The sequence below is a fragment of the Oncorhynchus mykiss genome, chromosome 17, assembly GCF_057628025.1.
Source record: "Oncorhynchus mykiss isolate SJ-2025 chromosome 17, ASM5762802v1, whole genome shotgun sequence".
Taxonomy (NCBI): Eukaryota; Metazoa; Chordata; class Actinopteri; order Salmoniformes; family Salmonidae; genus Oncorhynchus; species Oncorhynchus mykiss.
Window position 1 is genome coordinate 20770987 of NC_143038.1, and position 26853 is coordinate 20797839.

At 40.3% G+C, this 26853-nt stretch overlaps 1 protein-coding gene across 3 annotated transcripts in view; it reads right to left on the bottom strand.

The window, feature by feature from the left end:
• LOC110493893 (cadherin-22) overlaps positions 1-26853 on the bottom strand; it is a 307060-nt gene that overhangs the window by 201083 nt on the left and 79124 nt on the right. The gene's annotated exons all lie outside the window — the stretch shown is intronic.

Below are 26853 nucleotides of genomic sequence, written 5' to 3' on the forward strand. Positions count from 1 at the left end.
ACGAATAAGATTACATTGACATGGGGGACTCGATCCTAGATCAGTACTCCTACTCTGAGATGCTTTAGAACACTAGGAGTTCTAAAGCTCATAGCAGAGGTCACAAATGAATTATGCTGCAGTTTGCAAAACATTTCATTTTCCAACTGGGTAAGGGCCATGGATAGTACCAGAATGGATAGAGTAGCTGGACATTCCATATTTCTAAGGGTTTCAAACACATTTGGGATTTAATGTCACACACTATAATTCCCAAAACAATGGTAGCAAATATTACGGTAAGTGATTTTCTATCTGCTAGTTTCATGAAAGACAATACAGAGAATGAGAAGAGTTAAAAACTACAACTACTATTATCAAAACGCTTCCATGTTTGTGCAGAAATAGAAGTACATTTTCAAGTCTTCATGAAGCGTCTCTTTCAGACCCATACTCCATGCCTTACATGAGCTTTACTTACGACTGACTGTATCTTCAGTCACCCCAAGAGAAAAAAAGTTGGTTTTAAATAAGTCTATATTTACATTTTAATACTGAAGTATACTTAAATATAGTACAAATTCATATAACATACTTCTTATACAATATGTACTTTTCTAGTATATTTTAAGTATACTATATGTTCACTATTATTACACTTAAACACACTTATTAAAATTGTTCTTCAATTTCATACGCTTTAATTGTAATTCATTGAAAATACACAGAGTTGTTAAGTTGAAGCATTGATTTTTGTTATGAGTGATCCCATTTCAGTGCCAATAATGAGTTTAAATACTTTCTGAATTCCCATTCAGAAGAGTGCAGAGAAAGAGGAAGTTGACACTAGGTATGTTTCCATTAAGATGACGACAGATTTTTCATTTCAACATTCTAAAGTCTGCATGAAACAAATACGCACATTTTCCCACCAGTGGTGTGTTTCCACCAAACTGACTTGTTGCGGATAAAAATCAGTGCGTGGTGCACACAAAATATACTTTTTTGCTAAAATTTCATGTACACAATAAACATCTAAAGTTCAATGTGTCTCCATTACATGTTCAACTCTACCGATAGTTGTCACAAAAACTGTTGTATTAAATAGAAAATGTGCCTTGTCTAGTTTTGGCATGTGCACTCTAGCCATCAGCTTATAGATGCATTGCAGGTATAATTGTGATTAATTTAGATATAATTTCGATTTTAAATATTCTAAAGTATATTTATCACGGATATACTTAAATATATTAATGTAGTGTAATTGTTACGGTTTTCTTGAGGTGAAGGAGAGGAGGACCAAAATGCAGAGTGGTTATTTAGATTCATGTTTAATAAACAAATAAAACACGAACAATACAAAACAAGAAACGCACCGCAAAAACCTATACAGCCTATCTGGTGCAAACAAACAGAGACAGGAACAATCACCCACGAAACACTCAAAGAATATGTCTGCCTAAATATGGTTCCCAATCAGAGACAACGATAAACACCTCCAGACAACCATAGACTATACTAGATACCCCCACTAAGCCACAAACCCAATACCTAACAAAACCCCAAGACAAAACACACCACATAAAAAACACGTCACACCCTGGCCTGACCAAATTAATAAAGAAAACACAAAATACTAAGACCAGGGCGTGACAGTAATTGAAAGATATTTAAAACATATTTTTTCCACCTTGGACACCTTATGAAAAGCAACCAGAATACATTTAACAGCCTCCCCAAAGTAAGAATTATAAAACCAATTATTAGGTATGGTAATTGCTACCGGCACGGCACTTCAAGACCACCAACTTGGTTTCTTTGGAATGTACAAAAGGTAAATATAAGACTCTTTTAATGAGAACCCGAGTGACATTAAGTTTACATGTATTTAAACACTGATACACACACGTAATCTCTGAACGATAACTGTCTCTAGGTCTTAAAGCACCCATGCAGTCTTTTTATTCTTTTTAATATTCATTCATCTTAATTTGCTATTGTTGAAATGTTTTCAATAGGTCACCAGAAGATGCAGACTGGTTCCAGAACAGTTTGTTTGCAAGGTGGACCATCCTGGCCTATACCCTGTCTTCCATCTATTCATTAGCAAATGCAATGATTATCTGCAGGGCAAACTATACGCCTCTGCATCTCAGAGGCCAAACACAGTAACCTTGATTGCGGATTTGGTGCCTTGTCTGTAGAAAGAAATGGACGGACTAACAAAATATGAGATGCAATACATCTAAAGCACTTTCATATCCATACCATAATTTGCTAGACACCTTTTACATATTCACTGCCCTCTTACACAACACATTTTGACAGAATGTGGTGACATACAAATAGTTATTTAGTAAATTAGAAAGATTGGGAAAAATGGGCCAACAAGATTTGGCTGTCCAAGAGGGTTGAAAAGTCCCCATTTCAATATTGATGAGTTGATGAGGCTGCTGCTGCTAAAACATAGCTAAGCTAGCCAATGGCTGTTTTGTGTAAATTATACTATAATAACCTCGAAATACAATGACATTGCTAAAGCAGGCAAATAAAAAGTATGAAACTATGCCATCATAATGTCGTAAAATGAATTTAGAGATGACAATGTTGTCATTAGCTAGCCAAGTTAGCAATGCTAATGTTAGCTGGCTAAAATTCAGTGTAGTCCCCACCATCTTAGCTAGCTAGATAAAGTTATACCTCATCTAAAGTCAATCTGGCAACATCACAATGATGAAAAAGGTTTTCCTATATAGGCCTCCTTTTTAAATGTCATTGTGTTTAACGTTAAAACTTTCAGTCGGGCATTAGTCTTCAAAAGAGCGTTCAAAACGCAATGCTCAACCCATGAATAGTATGTCCTTAACTTAATAATAGAAGAATAACCATCTAGACTATGTCCGCTGTACTGCTGCCTATGTTAAACTACATACATTTTGAGATTAAATATTTTAAAATGGGAGGATTGCTATGCATTGATGTGACCTCTGATTATGTGTAAAGTGTAGCGGAGGCCAAATTGGCATGTAGGTTTGCCCATACAGTGCATTCGGAAAGTATTCAGACCCATTGACATTTTCCACTTTTTACGTTACAGCCTTATTCTAAAATTCATTAAATTGACTTTTTCCCCCTCGTCAATCAAATCAAATTTTATTGGTCACATACAGTTGAAGTCGATAGTTTAAACACACCTTAGCCAAATACACTTAAACTAAGCTTTTCACAATTCCTGACATTTAATCCTGGTAAAAATCTCTAGGAGACAGAACGCGTCTCCTTCCTGAGCGGTATGACGGCTGTGTGGTCCCATGGTGTTATTACTTGTGCACTATTGCTTGTACAGATGAACGTGGTACCTTCAGACGTTTGGAAATTGCTCCCAAGGATGAACCAGACTTTTTTGTCTAATGTCTTGGCTGATTTCTTTTCATTTTCCCATGATGTCAAGCAAAGAGGCACTGAGATTGAGGGTAGGCCTTGAAATACATCCACAGGTACACCTCCAATTGACTCAAATGACGTCAATTAGCCTATCAGAAGCTTCTAAAGCCATGACATCATTTTCTGGAATTTTCCAAACAGTTTAATGGCACAGTAAACTTAGTGTATGTAAACTTCTGTCCAACTGGAATTGTGATAGTGAATTATAAGTTAAATAATCTGTCTGTAAACAATAGTTGGAAAAATTACTTGTGTCATGCACAAAGTAGATGTCCTAACCGACTTGCCAAAATTATAGTGTGTTAACAAGACATTTGTGGAGTGGTTGAAAAACGAGTTTAATGACTCCAACCTAAGTGTATGTAAACTTCCGACTTCAACTGTATGAGATGAGTAATGTAGGATATGTAAAGTGATTGGTGATAACATTATTAAATGTGGCCAGGGATTTGAGTCTGTATGTTGGCAGCAGCCTCTCTATGTTAGTGATGAGTGTTTAACAATCTGATGGCCTTGAGATAAAAGCTGTTTTTTCAGTCTCTCGGTCCCAACTTTGATGCATCTGTACTGGCCTCACCTTCTGGATGATAGCGAGGTGAACAGGCAGTGGCTCGGGTAGTTGTTGTCCTTGATGTGGGGGGGGGGGGGGGGGCTCCCTCTGCTGTTTCCTGAAGTCCACGATCATCTCCTTTGTTATGTTATCGTTGAATGAGGGGTTGTTTTCTTGACACCACACTCCGAGGGCTCTCATCTCCTTCCTGTAGGCTGTCAAGTTGTTGTCGGTAATCAATCCTACCACTGTGGTGTTGTCTACAAACTTGATGATTGAGTTGGAAGCATGCATGGCCACGCAGTCATGGGTGAACAGGGAGAGGGCTGAGAACGCACCCTTGTGGGGCCCCAGTGTTGAGGATCAGCAGTACCTTCCCCACCTGGGGGCAGCCCGTCAGTATGTCCAGGACCCAGATGCACATGGCGGGGTCGAGACCCAAGGTCTCAAGCTTAATGATGAGCTGTAGTCAATGGTGAGGGTACTATGGTGTTGAATGCTGAGCTGTAGTCAATGAACAGCATTCTTACATACTGTAGGTATTCCTCTTGTCCAGATGGGATAAGGCAGTGTGCTGTGTGATGGCGATTGCATCGTCTGTGGACTTATTGGGATGGTAAGCAAATTGGAGTGGGTCTAGGGTATCAGGTAGGGTGGAGGTTATATGACCCTTGACTCATCTCTAAGCCCTTCATGATGACAGAAGTGAGTGCTCCGGGGCGATAGTCATTTAGTTCAGTTACCTTAGCTTTCTTGGGAACAGGAACAATGGTGGCCATCTTGTAGCATGTGGGGACAGCACACTGGGAGGGGATTGCGACTCTACTTTGTGTTTAAACTGACGCATTGCTTGTTTGATTGCCTTGGAGGGAATAGCTACACTGTTTGTATTTGGTCATGTTTCCAGTCGCCTTGCCATGATTAAATGCTGTGGTTCGAGCTTTCAGTTTTGCGCGAATGCTGCCATCAATCCATGGCTTCTGGTAAGGGTAGGTTTTAATAGTCATAGTGGGTACAACATCTCCAATGCACTTTAAACTCAGCGTATATGTCAATGTTATTGTCTGAGGCTACCCGGAACATATCCCAGTCCACGTGATCGGTGGAATCTAATTGGTCAGACCAGCGTTGAATAGACCGAAGCAGGGGCGCAACCTGTTTCAGTTTCTGCCTATAGGAAGGGAGCAACAAGATGGGAGGGGGAGGGCCTTGTATGCATCGCAGAAGTTAGAGTAGCAGTGGTCTAATGTTTTGCTCGAGCGGGTACAACAATCAATGTGCTGGTTGAATTTAGGTAAACTTGTTATTAAATTAGCTTTGTTAAAATCCACAGCTACAATAAATGCAGCCTCAGGATATATGGATTCCAGTTAATATAGAGTCCAGGGGGGGGGGGGGGGGGGGGGGCTGAGACTATATGATGCTCCAAGCTTGGCACACCTGTATTTGAGGAGTTTCTCCCATTCTTCTCTGCAGATCTTCTCAAGCTCTGTCAGGTTGGCTGTGGAGTGGTGCTGCACAGCTATTTTCAGGTCTCTCCAGAGATGTTCAATTGGGTTCAAGCCCGGGCTCAGACTGGGCCACTCAAGGACAATCAGAGACTTGTGTGTTCTTTTGGGTGTGTCATGTAAGAAGGTGAACCTTCGCCCCAGTCTGACACCCTAGGCGCTCTGGAGCAGGTTTTCATCAAGGATCTCTTTCCCTCTATCCTGACTAGTCTCCCAGTCCCTGACGCTGAAAAACATCCACACAGCATGATGCTGCCACCACCATGCTTCACCATAGGGATGGTGCCAGTTTTCCTCCAGATTTGACGTTTGGCATTCAGGCCAAAGAGTTCAATCTTTGTTTCATCAGACCAGAGAATCTTGTTTCTCATGGTCTGAGAGTCTTTAGGTACCTTTTGGCAAACTCCAAGCGGGATGTCATGTGCCTTTTACTGAGAAGTGCTACACTCTGGTCACTCTACTATAAAGGTCTGATTGGTGGAGTGTTGCAAAGATGCTTGTCCTTCTGGAAGGTTCTCCAATCTCCAAAGAGGAGCTCTGGAGCTATTTCAGAGTGACCATCACGTTCTTGTTCGCCTCACTGACAAAGGCCCTTCTCCCCAATTGCTCAGTTTGGCCGGGCAGCAAGCTCTAAGAAGAGTATTGGTGGTTCCAAACGTCTTCCATTTGGGAATGATGGAGGCCAGTGTGTCCTTGGGGACCTTCAATGCTGCAGACACTTGGTACCCTTCCCCTGAGCTGTGCCTCGACATAATCCTGTCTCCAAGCTCTACGGACAGTTCCTTCAACTTCATGGCTTGGTTTTTGCTCTGACATGCATTGTCACCTGTGGGATGTTATATAGACTTGCGTATGTGCCTTTCCAAATCATGTACAATCAATTGAATTTACAAAAGGTGGACTCCAAGTTGTAGAAACAGCTCAAGGATGATCAATGGTGGAACAGCATGCACCTGAGCTCAATTTTGAATTTCATAGCAAAGGGTCTAAATACTAATGTAAATAAGGTATTTCTGTTTTTATTATTAATACATTTGCAAACATATCTAAAAACCTGTTTTCACGTTGTCATTATGGGGCATTGTGTGTTGATTGAGGGAAAAAAATATTTATTCAATTTTAAAATAAGGCTGTTGCATTACAAAATGTGGAAAAAGTCAAGGGGTCTGAATACTTTATGAATGAACTGCTTGTCAGCTATAAATCAAAAGTAATTTCAGTCCCCATGTCTTCCTACATTAATTTCAGTTCCCAGTTGCTACTACAGTCATTTCAGTCTCCACACCTTCCTAGTCATTTCCATAACTGTATTTGCTAATTAGAGTATATCTTTAATAGGGCAGCCATGTTTGGAGACCTCTATGGTAGGCAAATAATGTACTGTAAATAGAGAAACCATGAGAGGTACGTGCAGCTTGTGTGAGCCACATGGAGAAGAGCACTGTGTCACAGACTGATGACTGACCACAACAAATGAAAGAGAAACACAAGATAGCACAAATCACCTCCACTTCTACAGCAGCCCTAGACTGGGTACTCCACACGCAACTAAGCACCCACTGCTCCAGTCAATTATACAGTTAAAGCCAGAAGTTTACATACACTTCGGTTGGAGTCATTAAAGCTCGTTTTTCAAGCACCCCACAAATTACTTGTCAACAAACTATAGTTTTGGCAAGTCAGTTAGGACATATACGTTGTTCATGACAAGTAATTTTTCCAACAATTGTTTACAGATAGATTATAAAACGTATAATTAACTGTATCACAATTCCAGTGGGTCAAGAAGTTTACATACACTAAGATGAATGTGCCTTTAACCAGCTTGGAAAAATCCAGAAAATTACGTCATGGCTTTAGAAGCATCTGATAGGCTAATTGACATCATTTGAGTAAACTGGAGGTGTAACTGGATGTATTTCAAGGCCTAACTTCAAACTCAGTGTCTCTTTGCTTGACATCATGGGAAAATCAGAAGAAATCAGCCAAGACCTCAAAAAAATTATTGGAGACGTCTTCACGTCTGGTTCATCCTTGGGAGCAATTTACAAATGCCTGAAGGTACCACGTTCATCTGTACAAACAATAGTACACAAGTAAAAACACCATGGGACCACGTAGCTGTCATACCGCTCAGGAAGGAGACACGTTCTGTCTCCTAGAGATGAACGTACTTTGGTGTGAAAAGTGCAAATCAATCCCAGAACAACAGCAAAGGACCTTGTGAAGATGCTGGAGGAAACATGCACAAAAATATCTATACCCACAGTAAAACGAGTCCTATATCGACATAACCTGAAAGGCCGCTCAGCAAGGAAGAAGCCACTGCTCCAAAATCGCTATAAAAAAAGCCAGACTACGGTTTGCAACTGCACATGGGGAAAAATATCAAACTTTTTGGAGAAATGTCCTCTGGTCTGATGAAACAATAGAAATGTTTGGCCATAATTACATTGTTATGTTTGGAGGAAAAAGGGGTGAGGCTTGCAAGCAGAAGAACACCATCCCAACTGTGAAGCACGGGTTTGGCAGCATCGTGTTGTTGGGGTGCTTTGCTGCAGGAGGGACTGGTGCGCTTCACAAAATAGATGGCATCATGAGGTAGGACAATTATGTGGATATATTGAAGCAACATTTCAAGACATCAGTCAGGAAGTTAAAGCTTGGTCGCAGATGGCTCTTCCAAATTGACAATGACCTCAAGCATACTTCCAAAGTTGTGGCAAAATGGCTTAAGGACAACAAAGTCAAGGTATTGGAGTGGCCATCAAAGCCCTGACCTCAATCCCGTATACAATTTGTGGGCAGAACTGAAAAAACATGTGCGAGCAAGGAGGCCTACAAACCCGAATCACTCTACTATTATTCTGACATTTCACATTCTTAAAATAAAGTGGTGATCCTAACTGACCTGAAACAGGGATTTTTTACTGGGATTAAATGTCAAGAATTGTGAAAACTGAGTTTAAATGTACTTGGCTAAGGTATATGTAAACTTCCGACTTCAACTCTATGTTCTGCCAGACTCACTCCTAGTTAGTTAGTCCGTGTCTGTCAGTTAGCCTTCATGTACATGTGATGTCATAAAATATGCCAGCAAAGCAATACCTGTAACGGGTGTCGTCGAAAGGATGAGACCAAGGCGCAGCGTTCTTTGAGTTCCACATAATTTATTTTCAAAGTGAAACTTTAGAAAATACAAAACATTAATGACTGCACAGCTTTGTTGTGCAAACTACCTGCACACAAACAAAGAACAAGATCCCACACAGGAGGGAAAGGGCTGCCTAAGTATGGTCCCCAATCAGAGACAATGAAAGACAGCTGCCTCTGATTGGGAACCACACTCGGCCAGAAAGAAAGAAATAAAGAACATAGAATGCCCACCCAAATCACACCCTGACTAAACCAAAATAGAGACATAAATAAGCTCTCTAAGGTCAGGGCGTGACAATAACAGAAAAGGCAAAAAAGACACATAGGCTGTACATTGGCAGTTGAAAAACAGAAGGAGAGCAATGCAATTTATTTTTCGAGTGAGAGAGAACAAGAGTGAGTGTGTAAGAGAGAATGAAAACGAAACAAGAGAGCGAGAGAGAGCTGAGGAACCTCCAGCCCATTGGTTGAAGGATAATTTGTACACCGGCTTCAACCTGGCGGCACTGAACTCAATCAAATTCTCCTCATTCTTGAGCAAGTATTAGCCTAGCGAGCAGGGACCCCGGTTCACTCCCTCAATTAAATGCCTTCGCTCACATAATTAACATCTGTTTTGTCCACAGATCAATAAAGGGCTTGTTAATTAAAAGTCCCTTTGCTTCCTCAAAGATCCCCTTACAAAGTTATATCATGGTATGAAGCGGTTGCACCTGGCAGAATTTGCATTTGGGTTTCATGTTTTTGAGTGTTTTTTTCCTCTGAGGAAAGATACGAGCAGAAGTCAAAGAGAGAAAGAAAGAGGGAAAATAAAAGCTTGCTGGAGCTCAGTTGAAAGAGGAAGGGGCCTGATGGAACCTTTTAGATTGAATGCACCGCCACAAGAGAAGTAGAGTGGGTTTGGTTAACTTCTTTGGGGTACACCCCCCTTCTTCTCAATTTCTGCCTAAAGACATACCCTAATCTAACTGCCTGTAGCTCAGGCCTAGAGGCAAGGATATGCATATTCTTGGTATCATTTGAAAGGAAACACTCTGAAGTTTGTGGAAATGTGAATTGAATTTAGGAGTATATAACACAATTGATCTGGTAGAAGAAAATACAAGGAAATAAACATATGTTTTCTGTTTTTTATTGTTGCTGCATCATCTTTCAAATGACCAAGAACAGCGACATATACATATAGGATGCTGTGGATGATTTGAATAAAGAACATAAGACGGCAACAATAACTGAGAAAAGTTTTGGACAGATAACTTCAAAAATGAGCGAGCTACATGACATTGAGCATGAAGTCACCCAGGTGTCCCACACAAATGTACCCAAATGGCCGAATTGGTACAGTGATACATTATGAAGGAAAGAACTATATACAAAATACATAAATGTAGGGAACACTTAAACAACACAATGTAACTCCAAGTCAATCACACTTCTGTGAAATCAAACTGTCCACATAGGAAGCAACACTGATTGACAATACATTTCACATGCTGTTGTGCAAATGGAATAGACAACAGGTGGAAATTATAGGCAATTAGCAAGACACCCCCAATAAAGGAGTGGTTCTGCAGGTGGGGACCACAGACCACTTCTCAGTTCCTATGCTTCCTGGCTGATGTTTTGGTCACTTTTGAATGCTGGCGGTGCTTTCACTCTAGTGGTAGCATGAGACGGAGTCTACAACCCACACAAGTGGCTCAGGTAGTGCAGCTCATCCAGGATGGCACATCAATGCGAGATGTGGCAAGAAGGTTTGCTGTGTCTGTCAGCGTAGTGTCCAGAGCATGGAGGCGCTACCAGGAGACAGGTCAGTACATCAGGAGACGTGGAGGAGGCCGTAGGAGGGCAACAACCCAGCAGCAGGACCGCTACCTCCGCCTTTGTGCAAGGAGGAGCAGGAGGAGCACTGCCAGAGCCCTGCAAAATGACCTCCAGCAGGCCACAAATGTGCATGTGTCTCCTCAAACGGTCAGAAACAGACTCCATGAGGGTGGTATGAGGGCCCAACATCCACAGGTGGGTGTTGGCTACAGCCCAACACCGTGCAGGACGTTTGGCATTTGCCAGAGAACACCAAGATTGGCAAATTCGCCACTGGCGCACTGTGCTCTTCACAGATGAAAGCAGGTTCACACTGAGCACATGTGACAGATGTGACAGTCTGGAGACACCGTGGAGAACGTTCTGCTGCCTGCAACATCCTCCAGCATGACCGGTTTGGCGGTGGGTCAGTCATGGTGTGGGGTGGCATTTCGTTGGGGGGCCGCACAGCCCTCCATGTGCTCGCCAGAGGTAGCCTGACTGCCATTAGGTACCGAGATGAGATCCTCAGACCCCTTGTGAGACCATATGCTGGTGCGGTTGGCCCTGGGTTCCTCCTAATGCAAGACAATGCTAGACCTCATGTGGCTGGAGTGTGTCAGTAGTTCCTGCAAGAGGAAGGCATTGATGCTATGGACTGGCCCGCCCATTCCCCAGACCTGAATCCAATTGAGCACATCTGGAACATCATGGAACATCATGTCTCGCTCCATCCACCAACGTTGCACCACCGACTGTCCACACAAAAATTATCAATGGAAATCAAATTTATCAACCCATGGAGGTCTGGATTTGGAGTCACACTCAAGCACATTCAACTATGTAAAGACAAAAGTATTTAATAAGAATATTTAATTCATTCAGATCTAGGATGTGTTATTTTAGTGTTCCCTTTATTTATTTGAGCAGTATATATATATATATATATATATATATGTGTATATATATATATATATATATATATATATATATTTATATATATATATATATATATATATATATATATATATATAAAATATAGAATAATAATAATAAAACAAACAATTAACAAGAGTAACTATTTACATATTTTCTATTTCCAATATTGTGAATACCCTCAGTCCTCTACACAATATTGTGCTGCTGGTGCCATGGCCCATAGCAGTCTCTTTCTGCTGTAAAGCAAAGGCTTACTGAACAGGTGGTGCAGGTGATGGGGCATTTCCTGTGACAAAGGGCATAACGACGTCTCCCTACGGTGCCCTTTTTGCCCCGAGGCACATTCATGCCTGTAGAGATGAATCTGGGAAGTGAACACCACTGGTTGGAGCAGAAGGGACAGCGGTAGAGGGGGCAGAAGGTGCTACAGTGGACTTGCTGTAGCTAGCAAGCTCCTGTATGAGCAGCTCCCTGAAGGCTAGCTGTGAGATGAGGGGCTGTCCACAGCTCTTAGCCATTTCCTTCTGGAGGATGAAGACATTCACCACAGCAATGTCAATGAAATGATAGAAAAATGTCTTGTTCCATTTCATGGTCTTGTGGAGAACATTGTAGTATCCTATCAGCGCATCTGACAGGTCCACACCTCCCATGCTCTTGTTTTAGTCCTTCACAGCAGCTGCAATGGGGACATTTTTTTGTGGTCCATGCCCCGGCACCGTCCTTCACACGCCTGACGACGTTTCTCTTTGGAAAGCCCACTCTGTTGGTCCGAATGGTGCCACAAGCCCACACATCCCGCTTCCTCAGCTCTGTAAACAGGGTAGGGCTTGTGTAGAAGTTGTCCACAAACAGTTTGTAGCTCTTCCCCAGCAGTTGAAAATCCAATAACTCCATAACGGAATCATAACTCAGTCCATTACCGGTAGCAAAACTGTTTTTCCCTTCATAAACAAAAAAATGGCAAGTGTAGGCACACACAGAATCAGCCAAAACAAACAGTTTGTAACCCTATTTGGTTGGTTTGTTACGCATGAATTATTTGAGGCTGATTCTGGCCTTTGAGGCTATCATCCTCTCATCGATGGACAGGTTCTGGGCGGGCTCAAAATAGGTCTTGCAGGCCTCAACGATGTTGGGGTATAGAGGTTTGATTTTGCACCGCCTATGTGCCTCTCTTCTTGTCATTCTCCCCATCAACTTCTGGGTCACTGATGTGAAGCGCCCGTGAGATAGTCAGAAACCTTTTACAAGACATGACAGTCATGGGGAAAGGCAGTTGATAGAGAGCTGACGTTTTCCAGTAGTCTCTTAGAGTTTTCAACTTCACCAGCCCCATGTAAATGACCATTGAAAAGTAGCAGAAAAGGTCTGCATGGAAATGGTCTTCCATGCCTCTTTCTTTCCTGCCTGCTTCTTAGCCCCGTACTTATTTGTGTTCGACACCAGGGAATAAACAACTGACGAGGTGAAAAACAGTTGAAAAAGTTGAAGGGGGCTGTACTTTGCAGTCATGTCTAGTTGAGGACCTGGCTGCCTTTTGGGTCTAAAAACTGGTGGATTTGGTTACACATCATCTTCTAACACAGTGTGCCAAAGGCCATCTGGCCCTCTGTCTGCAGGTTTCTCTCCTCCACACCTCCGCGTCTTTGTCACTGACTTCACATCTCTTGATGGCCAGGTAGGTGTGGAGCCAGAGACAGTGGGGGTCCGGCTGGATGAACCAGCTTCAGAGGGAGATGGACACCTTGACATTGGTGGCTCATAATCAGAATCACTGCCACTGTGAAAGATTTTTAAATATCAGTAACAATACTTTCACGTATGAGCCCTGTATCAACACGTAAAATAAAATATATATAAATATAGAGTACAGGTAACATAATCACTATGGTGAAGTGGTGAAGGGCTGTTCCATGCCATGTTTATGTAAAATAAATGTTAAAAATATATCACACACACACACACAATAGCCAATGTGTACTTTACACATTTCATTACAGATGATATTTTTATATATTGCAAATAAAATAAGAAAATCCCCCCAAAAATCTAAAATTAATAATATTTGATATTATTAATTTCAAACAATGACATTACATATTCTCTTGTGAGATGGTTTACATGGTTTAAACTTGCAAAGGTAATTGCAGTTTATTAATATTAACCATGTTAGCCCAGACACTACCTTAGCTTTTCTCAAACTAAGTTAAGAAATGTACCATGGGCCTACATTCCACATTTGGTCCTATGGTTCATGAGAAGATTTCTGAAGAATTTTTAGCATATTTTTGCATGTGCTAATATGCATCTACTGGTATAGCTTGGCCATCTTTGAATGCATCAATGTTACTTTCAAAACATCTGATTGAGAGATAAACATGGTAATGCTTTCACTGATTGCACATATTGTAAAGAAAGAATGTTCCTACATGATAGAGTGCTTGCTTTGTTATGCAACTGATCTTGCGTCCTTTCTGTGATCCTGTGAACCCCATTCATTGCTGCTCGCAGCTATATTTATTCTTTATTTTCCATTGGAATAAACAATTGTTGATATACAGTGTTGTACACTACTTAAATTGAATGTAGTTATAGTAATCAACCAATTGTCCTGCACGGATGTCATCCCTATATGCTGAGTGCACTGTTTTTCAATTGATTTCTGTTGCACAAAAGTCTTTGTCTTTCCACTTCCAAAGAGTGCATTTGACTATCTGCACACTGCAAAATGTAAACAGAATATGAATGTAATAATATATGTTTTATAACATGCTTCCTTTTCCCTATTATCTTATTTACCATGTGCTGATAATGTACAGTATATCCACATACAATTGCACCGCAACATACAATAAACAATGATTTATATTCTCGTTATCACAATTTCTCCATAACAGCTCTTATCGATGCATCCGCATTTCCCTTTCCCCTTGGGTTTGCAGGCATTGCCACTTGGACAGTCTGAATGCAAATCTAATAATTAAATACATCTCTATAAGAACTCCTTATATAGATGATTCGGCAACCAGCAGCTATATTGTGGCGTTCTATCCATTCTCATATCTACTACTCAATCCATTATTGTCTGTGATCAAAGTTGCACAATGGAAAACATTCCACCTAAACTGTGGACCATTAACGGAGAATAATCAATTTGAAACGCAAACTTAATATTTTTTTATTTGCGAAAAAGGGCCCAATTTTTAAAACCAATTTAAAACATATTTCACCCCAGGCAGTTTGTCAATTGGATTCCCATATGTGCTATTTGATGATTCTCTGAGCAGTCTGCAGTTTTGCATTCACTCTCATCTCATAAACTAGTATAAAATCTAATTCTACTGCTTTCAGTACTTTTCTCATATTCTGGGCACAGTCTAAAAATAAGCTTTGTATTGCCTAGTACTGTATATTGCATATGTACAGTAACCAATCTCAAATCAGCATTCCTGGAAATGGAAGGCAGCAAAGCCTTGAAAGTGTGTACAAAATGGAAGCTTATTCCCTATATAGAACACTACTTTAGACCACCATGGGTCATGGAATAGGGACACATATTGGGACACATACAGTGCCTTGAGAAAGTATTCGGCCCCCTTGAACTTTGCGACCTTTTGCCACATTTCAGGCTTCAAACATAAAGATATAAAACTGTATTTTTTTGTGAAGAATCAACAACAAGTGGGACACAATCATGAAGTGGAACGACATTTATTGGATATTTCAAACTTTTTTAACAAATCAAAAACTGAAACATTGGGCGTGCAAAATTATTCAGCCCCTTTACTTTCAGTGCAGCAAACTCTCTCCAGAAGTTCAGTGAGGATCTCTGAATGATCCAATGTTGACCTAAATGACTAATGATGATAAATACAATCCAACTATGTGTAATCAAGTCTCCGTATAAATGCACCTGCACTGTGATAGTCTCAGAGGTCCGTTAAAAGCGCAGAGAGCATCATGAAGAACAAGGAACACACCAGGCAGGTCCGAGATACTGTTGTGAAGAAGTTTAAAGCCGGATTTGGATACAAAAATATTTCCCAAGCTTTAAACATCCCAAGGAGCACTGTGCAAGCGATAATATTGAAATGGAAGGAGTATCAGACCACTGCAAATCTACCAAGACCTGGCCGTCCCTCTAAACTTTCAGCTCATACAAGGAGAAGACTGATCAGAGATGCAGCCAAGAGGCCCATGATCACTCTGGATGAACTGCAGAGATCTACAGCTGAGGTGGGAGACTCTGTCTATAGGACAACAATCAGGCGTATATTGCACAAATCTGGCCTTTATGGAAGAGTGGCAAGAAGAAAGCCATTTCTTAAAGAGATCCATAAAAAGTGTCGTTTAAAGTTTGCCACAAGCCACCTGGGAGACACACCAAACATGTGGAAGAAGGTGCTCTGGTCAGATGAAACCAAAATTGAACTTTTTGGCAACAATGCAAAACGTTATGTTTGGCGTAAAAGCAACACAGCTCATGACACTGAACACACCATCTCCACTGTCAAACATGGTGGTGGCAGCATCATGGTTTGGGCCTGCTTTTCTTCAGCAGGGACAGGGAAGATGGTTAAAATTGATGGGAAGATGGATGGAGCCAAATACAGGACCATTCTGGAAGAAAACCTGATGGAGTCTGCAAAAGACCTGAGACTGGGACGGAGATTTGTCTTCCAACAAGACAATGATCCAAAACATAAAGCAAAATCTACAATGGAATGGTTCAAAAATAAACATATCCAGGTGTTAGAATGGCCAAGTCAAAGTCCAGACCTGAATCCAATCGAGAATCTGTGGAAAGAACTGAAAACTGCTGTTCACAAATGCTCTCCATCCAACCTCACTGAGCTCGAGCTGTTTTGCAAGGAGGAATGGGAAAAAATGTCAGTCTCTCGATGTGCAAAACTGATAGAGACATACCCCAAGCGACTTACAGCTGTAATCGCAGCAAATGGTGGCGCTACAAAGTATTAACTTAAGGGGGCTGAATAATTTTGCACGCCCAATTTTTCAGTTTTTGATTTGTTAAAAAAGTTTGAAATATCCAATAAATGTCGTTCCACTTCATGATTGTGTCCCACTTGTTGTTGATTCTTCACAAAAAAATACAGTTTTTTATCTTTATGTTTGAAGCCTGAAATGTGGCAAAAGGTCGCAAAGTTCAAGGGGGCCGAATACTTTCGCAAGGCACTGTATCTAAACTGATTTGTAATCTGAGGTCATTTTTACACAGTGCATTCAATTCTAAAACTCAGCCATAAAACTTAAATCATTTTTTTCTCCTAGACAAATTAATGTAGCATACAGTGGCTTGCGAAAGTATTCTTCCCCCTTTGTATTTTTCCTATTTTGTTGCCTTACAACCTGGAATTAAAATAGATTTTTGTATAATTTGATTTACACAACATGCCTACCACTTTGAAGTTGCAAAATATTTGTTATTGTGAAACAAACAAGAAAACAGAAAACTTGAGCGTGCATAACTATCCACCCCCCCAAAGTCAATACTTTGTAGAGCCACATTTTCAGCAATTACAGCTGCAAGTCAGTTGGGGTATGTCTCTGTAAGCTTGGCACATCTAGCCACCGGCAAAACTGCTCCAGCTCCTTCAAGTTGGATCGGTTCCGCAGATGAACAGCAATATTTAAGTCATACCACAGACTCTCAATCAAATTGAGAGTGGGCTTTGACAAGGCCATCCCAAGATATTTAAATGTTTCCCCTTAAACCACTCGAGTGTTACTTTAGCAGTATGATTAGGGTCATTGCCCTGCTGGAAGGTGAACCTCCGTCCCAGTCTCAAATCTCTGGAAGACTGAAACAGGTTTCCCTCAAGAATTTCCCTGTATTTAGCGCCATCCATCATACCTTCAATTCTGACCAGTTTCCCAGTCCCTGCCTATGAAAAACATGGGGATGGGGTTCTCGGGATGATGAGAGCTGTTGGGTTTGCGCCAGACATTGCATTTTCCTTGATGGCCAAAAAGCTACATTTTAGTCTCATCTGACCAGAGTACCTTCTTCCATATTTGGGGAGTCTCCCACATGCCTTTTGGCAAACACCAAACATATTTGGTTATGTTTTTCTGGTCACTCTTCCGTAAAGCCCAGCTCTGTGGAGTTTAAAGTGATCCTATGGACAGATACCCTATTCGCCACTGTGGAGATTTGCAGCTCCTTCGAGGTTATCTTTGGTCTCTTTGTTGCCTCTCTGATTAATGCCCTCCTTGCCTGGTCTGTGAGTTTTGGTGGGCGGCCCTCTCTTGGCAGGTTTGTTGTGGTGCCATATTCTTTCCATTTTTTTTATAATGGATATAATGGTGCTCCGTGAGATGTTCAACGTTTCGGATATTGTTTTATAACCCAACCCTGATCTGTACTTCTCCACACTTTGTCCCTGACCTTTTTAGATAGCTCCTTGGTCTTCATGGTGCTGCTTGCTTGGTGGTGCCCCTTGCTTAGTGCTGTTGCAGATGCTGAGGCCTTTCAGAACAGGTGTTTATATACTGAGATCATGTGACACTTAGATTGCACACAGGTGGACTTTATTTAACTAATTATGTGACTTCTGAAGGTAATTGGTTGCACCAGATCTTCATAGCAAAGGGGGTGAATACATATGCACGCACCACTTTTCTGTTTTTTTACTCTTCTAATATTTTTTTTTTCATTTCACTTCACCAATTTGGACTATTTTGTGTATGTCCAGTTTATGAAATCCATTTAAAATACAGTTTGTAATGCAACAAAATAGGAAAAACGCCAAGGGGATGAATACTTTTGCAAGGCACTGTAAGCATTCTTAGGCTTCCCCCGCTTTCCCGGGTATACTGTGCCAGCCTTGTGGATTATCATCCCAACCCACACATACAAAATTTAAGTATTACTTTTTATTTTGAGAATTTGAGATTTCAGAGCATTTGAAAAATGTCTCTAAAGTAAGTCAGATATAAGATTTACACTTACTGCACTTGTTTTGAATGCATATTAAATTAATTTAATATGAATTATGGTAAATAACCATTTCAATGGACCCTAATAAATAACAACTGCACAAAATGAAAGTATTACATTTAACTTTTGAGCATTTATGATTTCAGAGTATTTTAAACATGTCTCTGCATGACATGAGATATACAGCTACTGCACCTTCAGATTTTCAAAAATGTATGGGAGCTTAAGCTAAATAAAGTACAGCATATAACCATCTCATTGGAAAAAACAGTCACTGCTAGAACACCGCTTACGCCCAACTGTGGTAAGGCTGCTGGTACAGTTTGATGCTTAAGGATTTAAGGGTAATGCCTTTATCCTGTATTTAAACCAGTGACACACTATTCACAAGTCTACCTCAGTGCCCTATTAACCACAGTTCCACACAATGGGAAAAAACTATGTACATGATGTAACATGCCCTTTTCTGAAAAACAAACCGCAGTAGTACTGTATGCCGTTATGACAACGGCGTTCCCTCACTGTGATATCACGAGACAAAAATAAGACACGATACACTATAAAATATATTCTCATCGTAGAAAGTATTACACCAGATAAGGTAGAAACACTAGTAGTTGTTATAAAAGCTTAGTACTGGGGTAGTAAAGAAAATAAGCACATGAGAGAATTTTTTATTTTTTTGTTAACCCCTAACATATTAACCCTTTAAAGGTCGCCCCAGCGTGAGTTTTTTCATGCCCCTGATGTTAGAACGTTCTCTCCGTTCCAGAATGTGATTGTTACACAACAGTACATTTAATCTCCACTGCCCTCAAACCAAGGCATGCAGCTTGTTTTTATTCATAGGCTGTTTTCAACTTCAATTTAAAATTATTTTCTGACAAGTTTTTTATTTTCTAAGAACAGTTTGATTTGAGGAGTGTTCCGCCTCATTCACATAAAAGTAGTCATTTTTACTTTTGCGGACCAATACATTTTTTAGACATTTCTGACCCGGACAAAATTCCCCAAACACTTCCCAATTGTTAGTGCAGTTCAAGACATTTTCCGTCTCTTGCCTGCATCGCAGTCATAGTTGTTTTTGTTACCAATAATAACTTTGGAAATGTGTGAGTTTCTTTCAAAGTAAGAGCCTTATTACGTTATAATAGTTTCTGCATGTCGTGTTATGTCGTTTCTACTTAGCATAATATTTTTGTGTATATTCCTTATAACCGCGGATACGCCAGGTAACGTTACTCTTTTCATAACCTTTATGGTGTTTTGCTCAATGCTTAGGTAGCTAGATACATTATTCTATTAGCTCTGGAAAACAATGCTAATTGCATCAGAGAAGTATTAGCCTGTGTTGTATTTTGAAGCTACCCTGGCCTTATGACTCCCAAGTGGCGCAGCTGTCTAAGGCACAGCATCTCAGTGCGAGAGGCGTCACTACAGACACCCAGAATCAAATCCAGACTGTGTTTCTATCAAAGTAAGTGCCTTATTACGTTATAATAGTTTCTGTATGTCTTGTTATACCGTTTCTACTGTAGCTCACTGTGTGTGGAGCATAATATACAGTGGGGCAAAAAAGTATTTAGTCAGCCACCAATTGTGCAAGTTCTCCCACTTAAAAAGATGAGTGAGGCCTGTAATTTTCATCATAGGTACACTTCAACTATAACAGACAAAATTAGAAAAAAATCCAGAAATCACATTGTAGGATTTTTTATGAATTTATTTGCAAATTATGGTTGAAAATATGTATTTGGATCTCACAGACCTGTAACTTCTTCTTTAAGAAGCTCCTCTGTCCTCCACTCGTTACCTGTATTAATGGCACCTGTTTGAACTTGTTATCAGTATAAAAGACATCTGTCCACAACCTCAAACAGTCACACTCCAAACTCCACTATAGCCAGGCCCAAAGAGCTGTCAAAGGACACCAGAAACAAAATTGTAGACCTGCACCAGGCTGGGAAGACTGAATCTGCAATAGGTAAGCAGCTTGGTTTGAAGAAATCAACTGTGGGAGCAATTATTAGGAAATGAAAGACATACAAGACCACTGATAATCTCCCTCGATCTGGAGCTCCACGCAAGATCTCACCCCGTGGTGAGATTATCACAAGATTATCACAAGAAAAATTATCAAAATTATCACAAGAACGGTGAGCAAAAATCCCAGAACCACACGGGGGGACCTAGTGAATGACCTGCAGAGAGCTGGGACCAAAGTACATGTCCAGTACATGTCCAGGCCCGTCTGAAGTTTGCTAGAGAGCATTTGGATGATCCAGAAGAAGATTGGGAGAATGTCATATGGTCAGATGAAACCAAAATATAACTTTTTTGGTAAAAACTCAACTCGTCGTGTTTGGAGGACAAAGAATGCTGAGTTGCATCCAAAGAACATCATGCCTACTGTGAAGCATGGGGGTGGAAACATCATGCTTTGGGGCTGTTTTTTTGCAAAGGGACCAGGACGACTGATCCATGTAAAGGAAAGAATGAATGGGGCCATGTATCATGAGATTTTGAGTGAAAACCTCTTTCCACCAGCAAGGGCATTGAAGATTAAACGTGGCTGGGTCTTTCAGCATGACAATGATCCCAAACACACCGCCCGGGCAACGAAGGAGTGGCTTCGTAAGATGCATTTCAAGGTCCTGGAGTGGCCTAGCCAGTCTCCAGATCTCAACCCCATAGAAAATCTTTGGACGGAGTTGAAAGTCCCTGTTGCCCAGCAACAGCCCCAAAACATCACTGTACTAGAGGAGATCTTAATGGAGGAATGGGCCAAAATACCAGCAACAGTGTGTGAAAACCTTGTGAAGACTTACAGAAAGCGTTTGACCTCTGTCATTGCCAACAAAGGGTATAAAACAAAGTATTGAGATAAACTTTTGTTATTGACCAAGTACTTATTTTCCACCATAATTTTCAAATAAATTCATAAAAAATCCTACAATGTGATTTTCTGGATTTTTTTTCTCTAATTTTGTCTGTCATAGTTTAAGTGTACGTATGATGAGAATTACAGGCTTCTCTCATCTTTTTAAGTGGGAAAACTTGAACAATTGGTGGCTGACTAAATACTTTTTTGCCCCACTGTATATGTGTATAGTCCTTATAACCGCAGACACATGAGGTAACGTTACTCATTTCATAACCTTTATGGTGTTATATTCAATCGTACTTATGTAGCTAGCTACATTATTCTATTAGCTCTGTAAAACAATGCTAATTACGTCAGAATTATTGACTTGTTGTAATTTGAAGCTACCTTGAAAAAATATCTTCTTGTACCAACCACTTGGTCGTTTTCTGAGTGCATTCTACAAAGCTGTTAATAATGTCCGCCTTATCCACTGCCCCCATTTTGAGGTTATAGTCAAGCACGCAGTTGGGTTTGATATTTCTCTCTCCCCTCGTGTGTTCCAACTTCTCATGGTTGCTGAATGGACAGTGAAGAGGACGTGGATGTCTCGTTTGCCACTTTACTGTCAGCTGTTGACATTTCTTATTTTGTATAACGGGTCATTCAGGATGGCAATAGCATTGTTGATGAAAAGCAGTCATCGCAGCAGAACTAGGAAGCGGTCTTGGAAAAAGAGGGTGGCAAAGAAAGAAGTTGCAAATATAGGCTCTGTGCTCCAGTATTCTCTTAGGGAGTTCTTCTTTACTATCCCCATGAGGACTGTCACCAGGAAGGTATACATTTCAATGATTGTGGTTGTCCCCCCCACTCCTGGCTCTCTCTTCTCCTGTAGCTCCAAGGCATAGCGATTGGTCTCTACTATGTCTCCCACCATCTCCTCTGTCAGAAACAACTTGAAGCACTCTGCCTCAGATGTAAATGGTAAGGGGCATTGCACCCCAGACTGGGACTCATCAAAGCAAACAGCAGGGCCAGGAGGGGTGAATTCCTGACTTTCATACTCAGACTCATTGTCAGAATTGTAAAAAAAATTGCCAGAATTTCCGCGTTTGTTAATTGTCTGCTTCTTAAAATACATTGCTAATGCTACAGCTTAGCTCACTAGCATAACAACACTGAATGGCTCAGAGTGGGAGTGAGAGGTTACATGATTGACTGCCGGCACGCGCCATTTCTATCAATAAATCACAGTCAGAAAATGTTTTGTATGGTAATTATTGATATATTTACTGTGTTATTCAAATTTTTTCAAGTAACGGTGACGAATCATGCATTCAGATTCTTGCATAGATTGTAATGGGCAATGTGTGTAAAATAATTTTTTGAAGGTTGTATTGATTATGAGCTAAGCTAATTCCAGCTATGTGTTTGGAGCCATGTTTGTTGACATACAATGCATTCTAGGTTTCACGGACCAAAGATGTCGGATCAAAGATGCTATAAAAGAATGAGGTGAGTAAGGGTTCACTCATTTTTTTAGAACTTCAGGAAGTGAATTGTGGGATATGAACGATGGAAGACAACACTCCGCTTCAAAATGCATACTATAAACAGACCAAACTCATCTTGTCTTCTCTTATTATCTTTGGTTTCTGTGAGGAAAGAAAGCATGGCGGCACGCTGAAACTAATCGTCGGATTACTTTCGATTTCTAGAAAGTGTTTTATTCAATTATTTCCATAAATGGTGAGCTCACCCATGATGTGATGATTTATAAATAGTACTTACTATTAGCTAATTCATATTGTAGTTCGCCAGCCGAGAGTTATACAAATATGACCACTTGTGTTGCGTCAATCTTTCCTCAGTTAGCGCTAGGACAAATGTAGTCTACATTTTTCCAGTTTGGATGATTGTGTTATGCTATAGATACTTCTGTGAATATCTGAACATTGCATCCAAAAATAAACTGCTCACATTATGGACATAACTTTGTAAGGGGTGTGTTTGTGTTAATAGTTTCTGAAAAAAAGTGTGGCCAGCTCAAATGCTGATTGTTGCGTCATTCGAAACTGGCCATTCTAAATAAGCGTTCTAAATAAGCGTTCTAATCACACTGGTGTGATCATACGCTTCAGGGACCACTGTAGAATGATCACACCCATGTGATGGTAGTGTGAAAGGGTTAATAGCACATGTGAAAGTGACATATCTGGTAAAAGCCTGTAGTGCTATGGTCTTGAAATACAATGTTATATATTGTAGCCCTTTCATATATTCACATGCCCTTAATTGAGAATTTAGCTAAAACAATTAAGAGACAATTTGGTCGTGAGGTTTGCATTTTTTATCATGACTCTTGTTTTGGATGCAGCTCTGCAGAGTGGTTTAACCTTTCTAGCGCAGGGGTTCCGCTAGCGAAACACCTCAACAACATTCCGCTGAAAAGGCGAAATTCAAAAATATTTTTTAGAAATATCTAACTTTCACACATTAACAAGTCCAATACAGCAAATGAAAGATAAACATCTTGTTAATCTACCCATCATGCCCGATTTCAAAAATGCTTTACAGCTAAAGCACAACATATTATTATGTTAGATGGCCGCCAAGTCAAAAAAAGACACAGCCATTTTTCCAGCCAAAGATAGGAGTCACAAAAAGCAGAAATATAGATAAAATGAATCACTAACCTTTAATGATCTTCATCAGCTGACACTCATAGGACATCATGTTACACAATACATGCAGGTTTTTTTTTCGATAATGTGCATATTTATATCCACAAATCTCAGGTTACATTGGGGCCTTACGTAAAGTAATGTTTTGATTCCAAAACATCTGGTGATTTTGCAGAAATACTAATAATAAACATTGATAAAATATAGTGTTATTCACAGAATTAAAGATAGACTTCTCCTTAATGCAACCGCTGTGTCAGACTTCAAAACAACTTTACGGAAAAGGATAATCTGAGAACGGTGCTCAGAACCCAAAACGGCCAGAGGAATAGCCGCAATTTTGGAATCAACAAAATTAGAAACAACAACCATAAATATTCACTTACCTTTGATGATCCTCATCAGAAGGCACTCCCAGTAATCCAAGTTCGACAATAAATGACTGATTTGTTCCATAAAGTTCCATCATTTATGTCCAAATAGCCACTTGTTGTTAGCGTGTTCAGCCCAGTTATCCATCTTCATGAGGCGCGAGCATTTCATCCAGACAAAAACTCGAAAAGTTCCATTACAGTCCTTTAGAAACATGTCAACAATGTATGGAATCAATCGTTAGGATGTTTTTAACATAAAACATCAATAATGTTCCAACCGGAGAATTCCTTTGTCTTCAGAAAAAGCACTGGAACGCGAGGTAACTCTGTCGGGAGTGCGCGTCATGAGACCGAGGCACTATGCCAGACCACTGACTCAAACAGGTCTCATGAGCCCCTCCTTTATAGTAGAATCCTCATTCAAGTTTCAAAAGACGGTTGACATCTAGTGGAAGCCCTAGGAAGTGAAAGCTCATCCATATCTCAATGTGTACTCGGTAGGCCAAGCTTTGAAAAACTACAAACCTCAGATGTCCCACTTCCTGGTTGGATTTTTCTCAGGTTTTCGCCTGCCATTTGAGTTATGTTATACTGACAGACATCATTCAAACAGTTTTAGAAACTTCAGTGTTCAGTGTTTTCTATCCAATACTAATAATAATATGCATATATTAGCATCTGGGACAGAGTAGGAGGCAGTTCACTCTGGGCACGCTATTCATCCAAAAGTGAAAATGCTGCCCGCTATCCCAAAACCTAACCTTAACAGCACTGCTAACCCTAATGCCTAGCACTAACCTTACATTAAGACCACATTTTTGTTTTCAGATCATTTGAAAATATAGGCAATTTTGACTTTGCAGCTGGTCTATCTAAGGGGAAATCACTCAGTTCTGCCTCCAGGACAAGACACATGACATTAAAAATCAACTTATCACTGGCATGCCATATACATAATATCCACCGTTGTGCCAATGCAAACACATGGAGATGGTAAACACATAACAAGACCTAATTCATACATCGATGTGGAAGAGATTTTGGGTGAGAAGTCCTTACGACACACAACAGCCATGTCCATCCGATTATGGTATACATGAAATTACAGAAAAGGCAGATGGTGTAAACAAATTCACACACTAATCTGGAGAGATTGGATTCTTTAGTTGGGCATTACCCCTGATGTCAAAGACACTGACACAGATAGAGACATATTAAATTGGGGAGGTCCATAAGGTCTATAATCCTGTGAGTCAGCAGATTTTGGTTGCGTATTAATCTGGAGCATTGGGAACACACAAGGGCAGAATTGCTTAACTGAGAAGAGTATGAATTTCTCTTCCTAATCTACCCCCCCCCCCCCCCCCCATTAAGTCTCATCAATGTACTTATTTATCCCAAACACACTGGTTGAACATTCCGATCACTCAAAGACTGTGTGCTTACTCTGTTTTTCTGATGCACCTTAGGGGAAATTGAAATAATAATTTGCATTTCTATGTACACTGCTTCGTACTTGTATAGTAGGACATTGGGGATCTATTGGCAAAATGTACAATAAACATTTGTATTGCAGCACACAGTTGTTTGAGAATGTTTGAATCATAAGCATCATGGCCAGTGGTTTGCTTAAAGCAAAGTGAACCAACAAAACTACAGCAGGTATCTAAGATCAATGTGCTGGAATAACTTGATAGTGAATAGGTCATGTATTTTGGTTGTGGTACTCATGTGAACTTTTTAGCTTTTGTCAACCCCAAAACATGTTTTTTTGGTATGTACTACATACAGCGCATTCAGAAAGAATGTATACCCCTTGACTTATTCCACATTTTGTTGTTACAGCCTGAATTTTTCAACCATCTACACGCAATAGCCCAAAATAACTAAGTTAAAACATGTGTTTAGAAATTCTTGCAAAAATATTGAAAATGAAATACAGAAACATCTCATTTACATAAGTATTCACACCCATGAGTCAATTCTTCATAGAAGCACCTTTGGCGGTGATTACAACTTTCATCTTGGGTATGTCTGTATCAGCTTTGCACATGTTGATTTGGGGATTTTCTCCCATTCTTCCTTGCAGATTTTCTCAAGCTGTGTTAAGTTAGAAGGGGAGCGGTGGTGAACAGCAATATTCAAGTCTTTCCACATATTTTCAATGGGATTCAAGTCTGAGCTTTGGCTGAGCCACTCAGGGACTTTCAAATTTTTGTTCTGAAGCCATTCCAGTGTTGCTTTGGTTATATGCTTGGTGCCATTGTCCTGTTGGAACGTAAATCTTCACCCCAGTCTAAGATTGTTTGCACTCTGAAGAAGCTTCACTCTGAAATATAAATATCTAATTTGCATAAGTTTTCACACTCCTTTGCTGTGACACTCCCAGAGCTCAGGCGCATCCAATGTCCTTTGATAATCTGTGAGATGTCACTACAACTACAATGCAGGGACTGGGAGACAAGTAAGGATAGAGGGAACAATGAATGGAGCCAAATACAGGAAAATCCTTGATGAGAACCTGCTTCAAAGTTCAAACGACCTTAGAATGGGGTGAAGATATACTGTATGTTCCAACAGGAACTAGAA